Genomic DNA, 15,330 nt, shown 5'->3' with positions numbered 1-15,330 from the left:
ACCGGTAGATGCGTGTAGAAAAGTGGTAGAAATAACGTATCGCGAGTACGTAATTTAAAATTACGGAAATTGCGCGCGAGGAATTTGTTATAATTGTATATACGTAACACGCGGGAATTTGATCGTTATTCAGAAAAGTTAAAAGTCAAAAGAAGGAAGGAGAGTAGTAGAGAATTGTAAAAGAAAGAAGAGAGGAAGAAAACCGAGGGAGAAACAACGTAAACAGATCACAATAATACAACAAGAACAACAAGACTGCAACAGTTTAAACATAATCTCATTGTTCGTCGGACTGTTTGTTTCGTTTTGTTTTTTTATTGTTACAAACATCGTTGGTGAAAAACGTTCAATCGTTCGTCAAAGACGTGCTCCGCAGTTTCAATCGCCGCACAAGTTTCGAACCAAACCGTTGAACTTTGACGCAAGACCAGCTGTTGTTATCAACGTTCGCTGCACATATACCGGTTCGTTCGTTCGGTTTTTCGGTGGTTTTGTTCTACCTTTAGTCGCTTGTTCGTCCGGATTACCCCGGAAACACTGCTCGCGAAGGAGAAGAGAAGGAGAAGAAAACAACGAGGAGAAAAAGCAGGAGGGAAGTACTTGTAGAATTCGTTCGGAGTGCGATTCGAACTAGTCGTGAAAGACTCGGAAGAAGGAACGGTTCGAACTGCAACGGCGAGGGGTGTCCCGGGAGTTTTGAACGGAAGTTGAAAAAGAGTGGTGACATGCGCGTGTATGAGTGAAGCGTCGGCGGCAATCGAGTAAACGAAAACAGTTGACAAACTAACCTAATCTAACCTAACCTAACCTAACGCAACGCAACGCAACGTAACGTAACCTGCCGGCGAGATAAAAGAGAAAAAAAAAGTTGAAAAAAGTTGAGGAGGAAAGAATAAAGAGAAACGAAAACAAAAAATAAAAAAAAAAATAAAAAAAAAAGAAGCAAAAAGGAAGGAGAGGCAAAAAGAACCGCCAACTAAATTCGGCGATGGGCGGACGACTGCGGGAATTCCGAGTGCTCGTTAGACGGCCGCAGACGCTGCACAGCGACGCCTAGAGACTAGAGATAGAAAACAAGGAGAAGAAGAGAATTTGTCGTATCGCTTTTCGTTACTGGAGACGAGAGCGAGAGGAGAGACAGACGGCAAAATACCGAGAGGCGAAGAGCGGGAGACTTAAACGACTCAATAGCTGCACGGGAGCGCGCCTGGCACCGAGGCGCAAGGACGCGGCAACGCCAGCAGGAGCGGAGAGCACATTGCTTCTTTTCCATCTACGAGCATCGCGCAAGGTAGGCCTACGCACGTATGCACGTATGCACGCACCTACACACACGCCGTGACGTCACGCGGCGGACGCCCGTGGCCTTCGCGGCTCTCGAGTAGCAGAGAGTGTCCGCACCGAGAGACGCGAGACTCACGCGTGCATTCACGCGCCGCGCGCTCCTTAGCGTGACATTCGTTGGCAAAACGCGTCGTCTATGCGGGCGCCGCGTGCACGTGCGTTAGTCGGAGCGCGTTGGAAAACGCAGCGCGGGCCGGCTCGAATCGAGAGTGGGGCACTGGTACCGCTTCGGCTAGACGATCGCTAGACGAGGTGAATGTCGGCGCTCGCCTTTTGTCGCGCTCGGTTCTATACCCACCGGACCTCGGTGCTTCCTATGCCGGCCAGACGTCCCGCAGACTGTTACGCCACCCGGCCCGCAACCGACGCTATTTATCTAGCCTGGCTAACCTAGGCGACCCTCGAATTCTCCGAGGCTTCTCTGTAGTAATTGACGACGGTGAGCGTAATTTTCGACATTGCGCGTAGATCGGAGTTCGCGAATCGTTGCGTAACTGTAAACACTCGTTTCGTTTTCGTAGCTGTCGCTGCGGCTGTTTCCCGATCTTCGATACGCGCTTTGTAGCGTAAACCTTTCGAACGTCGGTATGTACCCGCAGGTATGCTCGTATTTCCTCACCTGCAACAGTCGTCCCAAAGAATTTCAGATCCGTCACGTGGTTTCGGTTCAACGTTTGTTTCTTATTTTTATACACTCCTCGCGGTGAACGTCCGACAATGACCGATGCTAATTAACTATTTTCGGCAAACCCGTATATCTTACGAATTATTTTCTATTCGCTAAGTCAACGTTCCACCTACTCGTATGCGGACACGTATCGCGAGTGTAATAATTTTAATAAACAAACGCAGCGCGTAGAGATACACGGACGAGCGCGCAAGCGCGAATGCAACGATGGAAATACGCGGCCAACAGAACGTATGAAACGTACACGTTTGTAGAGCGAAAAAGGAAAGAAAAAAAAAAAAAAAAAAGAAAACCCCTTCCGCGAGTCTTATAAATAAATGTTTACATTATATGCCTGCGTGGACATCTGCTGTCGCGATGTGTGCATTCGTGGTCAGATACATATAGTTTTCTATATATATACATATATGTATATATATATCTTACGTACATACTTACCTATACGACCAATCTTCTGCACGCATAATGACAGCATATACGTATATATATATATAGGCATGATTCGGACGTAAGCGTCTTACCTAATGGTTCTGCACACGCAAAAGCACGTCTGGATAATCGTCCGATAAACAAGATTTTATGCACAAGGTATATAATTATTATACGTAAATTTCGAGCAGCCAATCATTGTTTGCAATTTCTCGAGTCCTCCTCTTCTCTTGGATTATTTATTCGACCAATTGCTTCTCGCGGCTGCAACGAAACGTCGTCGTCGCGTAAGTTACTCGACAATTCTATCGGGCTTTGATAGTAGGATATGTATGTTATACGTATAACGCAGGCTGCTCGCATCGTTGAAACTCGACTGTCGAAACGATTCGCAGAGTGCAAAAAAATAAAAAAAATTTTTTTAAAATCCTTCCGTGATGTTTATAATGTAACACCAATTATTACCACATACTCGACTATGTAGATACAACGATATCGTATGAACGTAACAAGTCCAACCGACTCTCAAGAAATTACGTATCGCTAATCGAAACCGGAGTACGATCCGAATTTTAGATACTAGTTTACCCTGGAGTTTACCTACGTTCCGCAGACTAGGGCTGCGTAATGATATCGCACTCTCCCAAAAATATCATTCAAATTACTCGAGATTAGATTAGACGCATAGTAACTAGATTACCTACTCCGTTATCGTTAAAAAAATTCACACGCTACGTGTCCGGATCGTGTGCATTGTACATACCTACAATGTCGCCGCAAATCACTATCGTTATAGATTAACTTTCTAGCCAGCTGTGTCATACTCGTGACAAGTGCACCGTACACGATATACACACAAATACTTACACGCGTACGTACATTCGGGCACACATGCCTCCGCACGTACAGTGCATAGGTATAACCTGTGGTGTGTGTAGGTTATATTATTTTATACGTAGAGAGATACAGCCGCAGATCGAACGATTATCACGCTCGGATCTAAGCTCGTCTAATAAATCACCAATTTTTTTTTTTTTTTTTTTTCTTTTCTTCACCGAACTATCGCAGCGTTCAATTTCAAACGCTTGTACAAAATGCTGTTGAACATATTGTGTACATACATAAAATTACAGTACAGTTTACAATTATTACATGTACATGTATTTGTTTTTTCACCACGCCGCGAACAATAATACACGCGGTGTAATGTAATCGTAATTATGTATTCGCAACGATCGTTACCTTGTTTTTAGAAATAATTTTGAGAAAGGATTTCTAAAAAAAACGTAAATGAATACCGTGGCGGATGTGCGTTTCCCCTGATGATTGAAAAAAAAAATAAAAAAAAAAAAAAAAAAAAATGCAAATAAAAATAACACTTCCAAACCGCGATACCTATTATCTATCTCGGCCTAGTTGTTGCGAGGCTCGTGTTTTATATACGTGCGGAGGAGGCCCACTTGGTACGAACGAATCTTTTCGCTCGCAAAACTTTTCTCCGAATGAGCAAAAATCTCGTGATACATATCTTTGAAATAACTATGTCTGTACGTGTGATACATTCCACGGCCGACGTTATACTTGGCGTACAAATTCCTGCTGCAGAGAAAAATAAAGTCGAAACAGGTACGATGATAATTAATACGGTAAAGAAGACGAAGAGAAGAATACGAAAAAAAAAGACCTAGACGAAAAAATAAACACCTCAAGACTGTCACCCTTGACCCGATTTCATACTCTCATCTGGTGAAAAAACATGCACCTGATTCAATGTCGGCAAATCGTTTAACGCGAATGTCAACGCTTGTTATAATAAAACCTGGATCGTGAATCACCTGATTCGTGCAGTAAAAATTAACCGCCACAAATTAATGTGCGGGCACGTTATATTATGCATTCTGCAGAAATAGGTAGAAGAGATAAATATGTAAAATATGACGAAACTGTTAACGTTGAGTGGAAAAAATCTGCATCGAATTTGGCTCGCAGCGATGCGTTTTTTAAAATTTACTTGTTTGCTTAAAGACTCTTGTAGCTTTTCTTTCGAATTCAAGATTAAGTCAGACGGAGAACAGTGAAACGCTTGGCTTTTCCTCTCTTCTCCTCTTTCCACGCGCATCGCCAATAGATCCAATATACCTGATGCACGATTCACGAATCTCGCAATTGCAGCCGCGTGCAAACGGCGCAACGAACGATGTCAGCTGTTACAGCTTCTTCACGTTTCGTTGACTTCTGGCTTATCCCTTTTTACCATTGAATCATCTTCCACGGTAAGCACAAATTTCAACAAACATCGATCCATTTTATTCAATGCCGCGATTCGCGATGCGCTTTGTGCAGTGGTGCACACACGCGTGTGTGAAAGACTCTGTGCAGATGCGCGGCTCTTGAAATTATTCAATCTCAGAACCTGGCTCGGTTCGTCAGCGAATGATTGCGTGGGTGCGTTATTTTTCTCTCCGATTTCTTATTTCGATGTGGTGCTAAACGCATTGCTGCACGGGGAAAAAATAACTTGGATTCCGGTAGCTGCGGGAAGTGGTTAAAAATTTTTCTTTAACGAAGCGATAAATAGGCGTTCGTTACATTACGACAAACCGCAAGGTTGCAAATATCGAATTCGCAAATGGGGGCTACATTGGGAGAATCAGCTGCGCAGAGTGAGGAAAATTATTTACTCACACGTTACAAGTACACGGTATTATACGTATTACGTCTCAATTCACACCGCGGCATGCACAAGGTGTTGCAAATATTTTACACATATATCGCCTGGGGCAAGAGTTGTAACACATAAATTTATTTACAAATTAACGCCTACGTTGAGTTTGTTATACTTGAACAAATTGTACACTCGCCGATGTGCAATTCGATCGACTTATTGTTAAATACGTAAACGTATATAGTAGCTATCGCTAATTCAGCGTATCGTGTATGTACTTGTGTGTAATAATATATATGTTAAATGTAGGTGATCGTTGCGAAATTGAGTGCGGAAAAGAGAAATAAAAAATTCCATGCTGGCGAAATGGAAGTAAATATATCGTATTCGCATGATAATAATAATACGATTTATCGTAAGCTAGCTTTTATATTTTATACACATGTGTGTTGTATCGTCAAATCGATACATACTCGCATAGATGTTGGTACACGTATCACTACACACACACACACATATATATATATATATACACACACACACACACATAGGTATTATATTTATACCGTGGGTATGTTTATGCATGGAGGCATGAGCGTTTTGGCTGGGTCCTTTGTCGACCGTTTCGTTTCCTACGGGCGTTTGCGCGCATACGAAGCGGCATGCGGCAGAGTTCCGACGTGTGTGGAACGTACGGATACAAAGCCGTGAACAAGTGTCCGAAGTGGCGTGTACGCGTGACCCTCGTCGCTTATTCCTGAACTTTCGCGACTCGCGAATACGGTGTCCGTATATCGAGGTACGCGTGCAGCGAGTCGGATAGGACGCGGCCTCGGTGACGCAATTTGCCGCGAATCGGCGCCGCCTGCAGCACCGAGTGCAACCGTCTATTCGTCGTCTGCCGCCGCTGCGGCGTAATTATAAAATTATATGCCAATGACCTATTTCCACCGAGCAAGTTAACCGGGTGCTCCGCATCCGCGCGTTGCGTTCCTTATCCGCTGTGCCGCCTGCCGCATCGCGTTGTATCCGCGTCTCTTACGCAGCGGCGAAATCTCATCACGTGCTGAATTCCGCGCCACGCGGACCACGCGATCCTTTAAAGTTCTACGGGGTCTCCTTGATATCGAAGGCCGTATCTGGAACGCGAGAAATGGCGATTCTCAACGAAAACACTGCGGTGATGCGTTCTCGTTTGACGCGGAAATATAGAAATGGCACGCATTCGGAGAATTTACTATTGCCGTTTCTTTATTTATGCGACAAATGAACATTTGTTGGGGTGTTTTTGGTTAGAATTTAATACGGATTCGCGATTAATTTTAAGCCCTTTTTCACGTTTGCGATAGGTGGACTTGTTGTTAGATGTTTGGAGAAGATACGTATACCCTTAATGGCCTGTCGAATCTTGGTCAAGCACTGCGAGATGGGACGGAATTCCCGTTGTAAATAATTCAAATTTTACAATTGAATATTTAAGTTGTATAACAGAAATTCTTTGACTAACGTTTGAACGATTGAATTGAACACCTTTTTCGCTTATTTTACACGAGACAATTTTTACAAATTTCAAAACTTGGACACGTCGAATGTAGAGGAAAAAGATTCTGCAAACGTCTAGAACGGCGAGTCTGTGTGCAAAAATTCTTACAAGCGTAAAATACAACCGGGAGACGCGTCTCGTGTTTTGCTCCCAGGTTTTTTTTGCACCCAAGTATAATACACCCGGTTTTGCGAATGGCGGTATGACGTGTGTTATACCTACGCAGATGCGTACATTTTACATTGTACATATATCGGTGTACTTGCAGCGAGCCGTTATACGTCTTCTTTGCTTATGTAGCAAAGCCGAGCTGAGCAGCAAAGCGGCAAAGCAGCAGCAGGAACGCGGTAACAGTCGTAAAGCCGAAAACCGGCTCAACCCTTTGAGTCACACGTTATTGCGTCGAGTCAACTTTTATCACAAGATAGTATTCCACGGTTTTTGGTATCGTAGATTAAAAATCTGAAAGCAAATTTCAAAAATTTAACACGGTGGAGTCAATATGGCGGACGGAAATTTCAAATTTGATCAAATCCGGTCAAAAAACTCTATGCGAGAGTTTTCGGGGTCGCTGATTGGATTCGCCATACTGAATTTTCAAAGTCTGATTCAAGATTCGTAATCGGCGATCCCAATAACTTATAACTTATGTAAAACATGTATATGCGTAGAGGGGTAACTTTGTTGTTCGTGAATTATTTCTTCAATTTTCACGATTTTTTTCAATCAATTTCTTTACAGCAATAATAATTTACATTATATCGCAATAATTACTATCGAGTATTGAAATCCTATTAGTATACTATCCGAAATAGTAAAAAAACCGCAGAGAAATATGTTTTGAAAGTTCTCCAAATATACAAAAAATGGATATAAAATAGGCAGTAAGAATACTTGTCACTACGACTAAAGGGCTTATTAGATAGAGAATCGCTAACAAACCGAGATGTTAAATATTTCTGAATATACACGTTTACTAAACGATGAGAAAATTGACTACGGGCGGTATAAGTTTTGGATTAACTTTCATCAGACTTGAATTACCCCAACTTTCAATTTCATTCGCGTGTCCCTTTGTTATTATGTCCGATAGGCTTATATTACATTTGTTTTACAATTGAATATTTCTTTGACTCAATCACTTTGCGAAATCGTCAGCACATACCTCAAAATCAACCTCATTCGTGTATCAGGTTTCAGGTAGGTGTACCAATATCTACAATCTGCGTACCTGCATTTGGCAAACAAAAGTTTTTCACCAATTCGATTTCGGACTACTTCAATCTTACCTTAGCTTGCTTGAAATATCTCAAATCTCGCAGTTCGACGAATTTCCAACCGCATCAGTTTCCTACGTTCAACTAATTCAACGTCAGTTCCACAGAATCTTCGCGAGCCGCTCGTCGAATAACGCGGCGTTTCTTTCGCGTCGCCTTCTTACCGCTGCATCTGTTGCACGATGATCCTGAGTGCGAGCTAAAAACCGAAAGAAATATATTTCAGGCTCACCCGTTGCTTATGCGTACATCCATACAAACGCGCACACATATACGTACATACATATTTCTGGATCCGGGCTAGCGTTACATTTTGCGAGCTATCCGCGGACTTGCCTAAATAAGCGCCAAACTGTAAAGGTATTCGATCCCTCCCGAGCCAGCTTCTCATAATCAAACGACGATTATACGTTAGTAACATCAATTATCATTTTACGCATTACGGAACAGGAAAAAAAAAAAAAAAAAAAGTTGCAAAAATTGAGCAGCGTTTGAAATCAGCGATACGACGTTTTCTACGATCCAATGACCCTGCGGCGTTATAACCAACCAACCACCAAGTGCACCAGGAGTAGAGAAAGAAGGATAGAGTGTTGTTTGGCAGTTGGCGGTTTGGCCCGGCAGAAGAGGTCAACGGCCACCGAATGTTTGCGAATGCAGGCGACGCGGGGCGACGCGATGCAGTCGGTAGCTAACTCACCGAGTTATAGCCGCGAGGCCCCTTCACCCCCCCCCCCCAATTCCCGTGCACCGTGAACAGGCTTTTTTGCGTGTGTGTCGACGAGTAGATTTGGCATTACGCACACGGAGAGGCGGAAAGAAGCACCCGCGACTTTCGTACAAGGTGGGCAGCGAAAAAAGTGTACGCGGAGTCCTCATCCTTCGTCTCTTTACCGTACCTGCGGTGGGATTTGTTGTTGTTGTTGTTGTTGTTTTTATTTTTTTTGTTTTTCGTAAAAAATTCTCTCTCGACGTGTCGTGCCAATTTTCTACCGACGCTCACGCGACGAGGACGATGACTTTTCTCGTTCTATTGCGTTGCAACAACGACGACGAACAATTTATTATACACGAACGAAACGTTAATCCCGATATTAATTATTTATCGCGTAGCCAGCTATGAGCGCCGAATTGATGCAGATATTCGCGTTAACCTCGCGAAGGAAAATCACAGCAAATCGTGTCACGTGGCCAATAATGGGACTGGCCTTCGCTTTCAGGCGCTGGATAACAACAACAAATTTATAACAGATATATCGCGAGTCAAATCTCGCCGAGATTCTGCAGCACGCGTAGCCGTGTTTAATTTGTCACCCTGCATCTGGCTTGCGGATTTTTCACATTTCGTTGTTGTTCCTTTTTTTTTTTTCTAGTTTTTTATTTATTTATCTGTTTGTTTTTTTTTTTTTATCAAATTCATAATTTACTTCTTCTCTCCTTCTCCCGCCCTGCTTCAATTTTATATCTTACATTCTTTCCTTATGCGAAGTATCAAATCGACAGAATCGTTGTTTTCGTTTTTTCGATTCAACCGAACTTCAAATAAATTTGCATTCTACGTGCATTCGTATACGTGTTGCTTTCGTAAACGGATTTCCATATCTCGCTAGCTGCAGGCTGTCCAATGCAATTCGCCGAGGAAAGGGAAGGTCAAAGGGCCTTGAAACGCGGATTCGAATGTTTTCCTGTTAGAGGCAGATCGTGCGTGTACACGTGCGTTTGTATTACATACATCCGCGCAGCTTAAATACCTTTTATATGCGCAAATTGTTTTTTTACCCAAAGGAGAGGGGGACGGAGAATGACGAGAATATAATAATTATAATGGTAAAGCATACTTGCACCTCGACGAAATACCGAAAGTGGACAAACGCTTTGCACACACATATATGTATGTACATACATACATATATATATATATATGTATATATTTTATATATATCTGCAGCACGCGTGTCGCACACGTGTCGCAACGTATATCGGTTATATTGTAATCCTCGAGTGCATAAGGAAAAGTATGACGGTACCTGCACAATTTGTTTTTATTAATTACCGGGCTATTATTGCAATATACCGCACGATCAGTGTCAGTATGCATATGCGTATGTCACGCATTGCATATACCTACCTTCTACGTTGGGATTTTAAAATAAAACACGGCATACAAACGGAATTGCAAGAAAGCGTCAACATCGAAAACGGTGCGATGATAACAATTTCGTAAAACCAGAATTGCAACATTTACGTTTATAAATAAATGTCCGTATAAGTATGCGGAGAGGTAAACGGCCATGCAGAAATTTCCTGCAGCATACGTGTAATTGAAACATATTTTCGATCAAATTTCCACCGTGTATTACGACGATACACCGATGTACGTTACACGCGCATTAAAACCTTCGCGTGGTGAACAATATGCGAACCGGTATGCAAATCCGCGAATCGACGATCTTAACGGCATACCGTGTATAATTAATTGTATGCCGTCCGTCGTCGCTCTGACGCGGCAATGAAACGTACAGGCACACGTACGAGCACGTAACGTATGTATGTGTAACACCGGCGAAAGCTTAGAGATTTTTCCACTGTTTTGCATCGCTTCGTATAATTCGTTGAGATTTTTTCGGTACTGCGTAGTACTTGCACACTGCGGTGCAACAGCGGACGAGGAAGGACGCCGCTTGTCGGTGTAATAACCGCGTAAACGGTTTTAGAAGGTTTCCGCACACTCGCTTACGCATACGTGTATTGTACGTACGTGTGTTGCGTTTGCGAATTCGCCAAGGCGTCTCGGCTAGCTACGGTCACCGAGTTAAATATAATCGATGCATCGATCAATCGAGTCCCAGAAAAATAATCGAACGCGACTCGATCGAAGCGGTAAAAATTTATCGACTGAACGATTGTTTCGTATTTATTTTTCAAACGGTGCGCGTGAAAAGAAAGTTTCGTAAATTTCAGAACGTTGTCTTAACGGCTGATTTGTAGTTTCATTCAAAATATTTTTCAATCTCAGGTGAAAATATTCATTCCTCTTTCACTAATAACCTCGAATGAGTACTCGGTAGGTAAGACAATGATTATAATTGATACTTAAATCGCATAGATCGGTATTTTGTTGCATCGTTCGCGGGAGTAAAAAACAAAAATCGATGGCGAGGAGGAACAATCGATTGTACTCGATTAATCGGGAAATAAATTATCCATTTTTTCGTCATTATTAGTCTCGGCTTTAACGCAAACATTTACATGTCGATGTAATATCGCATCTGCAAACTGCAAACCGACCACAATCTGCGTACCCAAAATAATAGTGCGTATCGAAGGCGAGCCAAGATTGCGCGGTGAGAAAATCTCAAATTTCCGCGCAGCCGCGTTTCTATTATTCGCCTCACATCCCGCGATTCGCATCATTGTCGCAAACATTTCCACCGCTATACCGCGTACGATTATTCGCATGCATATTTGTGACTCCCCTTCCATTATTTCCTTCTATTATTATATTCACACTCTGCGTATACCGTAGTGATATATATTTTTGCGCGTTCAACACACACCGTTACCTGTTTTTCTCATTTTCTGACCTGACGGTGAAAAAGAAGTTTTACGTTTCGTGTTTTTATGCTCGTTACGCACTTTTCGCCTAATTAGACGGTTTTATAATGAATTTTATATGCTTGTTTCTTAGATTTATTCCTTTTTTTTTTTCCATATCAGCGATAAAATATTTCTCACTCGTTATTAACGTTTTATCGATTACAAATTATTATCGCGACAGACACTCGCATACATGTATAATAATATCATTCGTATTGGAAAAATTTACATAAGACAGGAAAAAAATAAAGAAAAAATTAAACGAAGAGATTTCTAATCAGATTTCTTATCTGTTTCATAATACTTTCCGATTTCTAACGAGCTTGTCGCAATCGTTACGAAAGAATGAACATTACCTTACCATATAAGCGTGTTTAGCACTAATTTTCACAATATCGTATATTGTTTTGCAAAAAGGTATAAGCAACGAATGAGCAAAAAATGAAACAAGTAGACCAGTTTGAAATTTGTCTCGTAACGAAATATTTCTTATTTCCTCGATGATTCTGTTTGTCGAATAACCAAGAGTTATTATTTTTACATTACTATATATTTCACGTACAAATATTATACCGGACTTTCTCGTCTTTCGTACGGAAATACTTATGTCGTGTAATATATATATACGTATACATACACACGATGATTTTTGATAAAATTATTTTCTATCGTCAAGCTTATTTCGTCGTTTCTTTATCGCGAGTTGGATACATATATGCACGTGTAAAGCGTATCTATAGATAACATTTCGCGAAATAGTAAAAAGGCATAAAACAAAACGTGTCGTTTCGCGTTAGACGCACGTGTCGCCGGAGTTATAGTTCGATCTGATTGCGAGAGAGAAACGATACCTACGTTCTTACGTATGACTCGTTCGATCGGACTCTCCTTTCGCAAGAATAAAAAAAAAAGAAAAAAAAAAAAAAACAAATAGAAAAAACCAGCAATAGGATAAAAATTTTCATTCGTCAATCCCCGCGCGGTTAACGACAAGTTATACCCTGTAAATGATGATCTTTACACATCGGTTCGATCATCGTGCGCTGCGCGTAACGTATCACGTTATAAGCAGAGGAGAGAAAAGAGTTTACCAACTAAAACAAGAAAAATGTCGTAAAATATTTTTCCCCAACACCTCGAGTCGGCGGGTCGAATACCACTATCTATCCTGTTTTCGGCTGTCCCCGTATAATGTAATACCAGTAGCGCATCCGGTGTCTCGAGTTCGAGTCACGCGATGCTTGTGTACGAGGTACATAAGTTATGTACACCATGCTATGTATACCGCGTGCGCCTCTACTCGGATTGTCTTGTTCTGATCATCCAATTAACGCGGAGTTTTTCACATCAGAGGTGATAAGAGGTGCCACTGATTTTTCATTATTCGACAAGATTAACCGAGATTTCCACTTTTCATTTTTTTTTTTTTTTTTTCCGGGCGGATAAATTTTACGTCTGTTCAAAAGTTTGATCGATCGTTGTGCAAGTTGTACACGTGCGTGTATTTGTGGGAAAGTTTCGCTGGATACATTTTCACTCCAAAAAATTTTGATGAATCACGCGCGTACGGTATACGGAAGTGAATAAAAAAATCTCACTAATAAATTACAATTTTTCGCGTTCATAAAAATTCGCCATTTTTTTTCCACGAGTAAAACGTCAACCCCTGATTATCCCCGAAGCTTTTTCCCCACCTTATAGAATAACCGATTAATAGGACCCGGATTAACAGCAACAAATACATATTTTATATTCAATTCATTGTCATTCCTCAATTCGTTATCCGCATGAAAAGTACGAGTTTGCAGCCAGAATATGCAGTTTATATTCTCCATGTGTTAGTTTTTCAAGTCTATGTCATACGTACATGCATACTTTGTAATTATTAATACATATTCATCCGAGCCCTCCTGATTAAAAATCATGACCACAAGGTGCAATTAGCGCGTCGGTTGATCTTGATCCGTGAGAGAAAGCATAGCAAAAAGTTAAAAAAAAAGAAGAAAAATAAATAAAACTCCCCATCGATCGAGGAGCGACATAGCTACGGGGTACATGTACGTTAGGCGTGCACAACGCCACGTTCCCATCGTGTGTGTTTTTCCTTTTTAATGCAAACGCGAATATGATAAACACGTGCGGGGGTCGCTGGTTGGCGTGCTGCAGAATCGGAGGGGCGGGGGTGCTTTTGCGGTCCCGCCGCAGATGGAGGGGAGGGATAAGCCGGAGGGGTGAAACGGAGACGCGGAGCTTTTTCGCGCGGCGAAGTGGGGGGCGGAAAGAAGGAGGGGGAAGTTCGTAGAGGGTAGCCTCGAACCCTTCCCCGCGCATTGCCCGCGAAACCGCGAGGTTACAGGTACCTTCCGTATTTCCTCAGCTCCCTTTTCCTTGTTGTTGTTTTTCTTTATTATCCTCTATCCCTTCTTCCTCTCCTTTCTTACTTCTCCCCCATCGCGTTCCTGATTCTCCGTGCATCTTTGACTCGTGAATTTTTGACAGTTTTTCATCCTCACTTTTCGCTCACCGCGCTTTTGCGCGTGGCGTGCAGCTCGTGACTTCCTCTACTTGTTCTTGTTGTTCTTTTCTGGTTTTTCTTTTTCTTTTACTTTTTCTTTTTACACCCAGCCCTTGCCTTGTCATCGATTTACCGGTTCGACGCGTCCCGTATAAAACACGAACGTGTAAGTACGTAGAACACAGCGTGGAATCCCATGCATGGGATGACGAGCCGATGCAGGGACTCTATGCAGTTACATGCACCGAGTATATTTCGCCCGAGATGCCATTATATTATCCTCTTTTATTTCCATCCAAGGACGTTTGACTCATCGGTCGAGTGACCGAACGCTATTCTGCAGCCGCATGCGTTAAACGCGGGGCTCGTGTGTACGCGCGTTTCTCCTCGTCGCAAAACTAAACTGTAGATAAGAAAAAAAGAAAAAGACGCAAACAACACACTAATTGCATCGAAGGCGAAGATTGTTTTGTTGAAAAGAAATGCGTCTAAATTCAGCCACTGGCTTCGCCTACGTGTGTTATAAAAATATGCATCGCGCATTTTTTTCCTCCGTTTTCTTTTGCGCTACTCCTCGTTTGCATAACCCCAACTGCGTTCTATGCAATTATTTGACGCGCAAAAAAATATTCCGTCAGGGACAATTATTTGGCCAACGTTGTCCGCGGACGCAAACTTGCAGCTTCGTTTTTTGCGTATGTATAAACCGAGGCGATTTCCATCCCGCGTTATTCTCCTTCGTCTTCTTCTCCTCATTCTTATCGTGCAATCGCGTCAAAACTTGAAACGAATTTATTTACGCATTTCACAGTTCCCGTTATATCCGTATAATTATACACATCGTATATGTAGGTATGGCGCGTATACTGGCTGCATTCATCCTCATACCTTACACAATATCCGCAACATTTCCGCCTCCCTAAAGTGTCTTCGTATATATAGTGTATACATATACGTAACACACGCGTTTACTTCGCAGACGTTGTTCAAAATTCTAATCCAAATTATGACGACTTTGTACGCGCAGTTTCAATCGTACGTAAGTACTTTTACACACAATCGCGTCTCCCGCCGCCGTCGTTCTCTTCCCCTCTTCGCCTCTCCCACCCCGGCCGCCGTTGCCCGTTGAAAAAATTGCACGCCAAATTCCGTCCGTATACGGTAGAGCGTTGTTCTATTTCTTTTTTTCTTAATTCGCGTTCGTTAATCCGCAGCTTATTATATTAACGGACTTCAAGGCCTTACGCGTACATTGTGTACGATCTACGGACA

The 15,330-nt window shown here is 42.2% G+C and overlaps 2 protein-coding genes across 15 annotated transcripts in view; one reads left to right on the top strand and one right to left on the bottom strand.

The window, feature by feature from the left end:
* br (broad-complex core protein) overlaps positions 1-15,330 on the top strand; it is a 77,303-nt gene that overhangs the window by 564 nt on the left and 61,409 nt on the right. For 11 of the 13 annotated variants that reach the window (XM_069133367.1, XM_069133370.1, XM_069133369.1 and 8 more), the window contains exon 2: positions 134-1,291. The gene's annotated coding sequence lies outside the window, so the exon portion shown is untranslated. The remainder of the gene's footprint in view (positions 1-133; positions 1,292-15,330) is intronic. The other 2 variants (XM_046614390.2, XM_069133362.1) reach the window with 2 other exon arrangements.
* LOC124213269 (uncharacterized) overlaps positions 1-15,330 on the bottom strand; it is a 96,301-nt gene that overhangs the window by 62,080 nt on the left and 18,891 nt on the right. The window contains exons 1-2 of one of the 2 annotated variants that reach the window (XM_046614413.2): positions 8,226-8,323; positions 7,959-8,145 (exon numbers count right to left, since the gene is read on the bottom strand). The gene's annotated coding sequence lies outside the window, so the exon portion shown is untranslated. Of the gene's footprint in view, positions 1-7,958; positions 8,146-8,225; positions 8,324-15,330 lie in introns of those variants that run through there. The other variant, XM_046614411.2, reaches the window with a different exon arrangement.

This window comes from Neodiprion pinetum, chromosome 2, assembly GCF_021155775.2.
Source record: "Neodiprion pinetum isolate iyNeoPine1 chromosome 2, iyNeoPine1.2, whole genome shotgun sequence".
In the NCBI taxonomy this organism is placed as follows: domain Eukaryota; kingdom Metazoa; phylum Arthropoda; class Insecta; order Hymenoptera; family Diprionidae; genus Neodiprion; species Neodiprion pinetum.
This window is presented reverse-complemented; position numbering and strand designations above follow the sequence as displayed.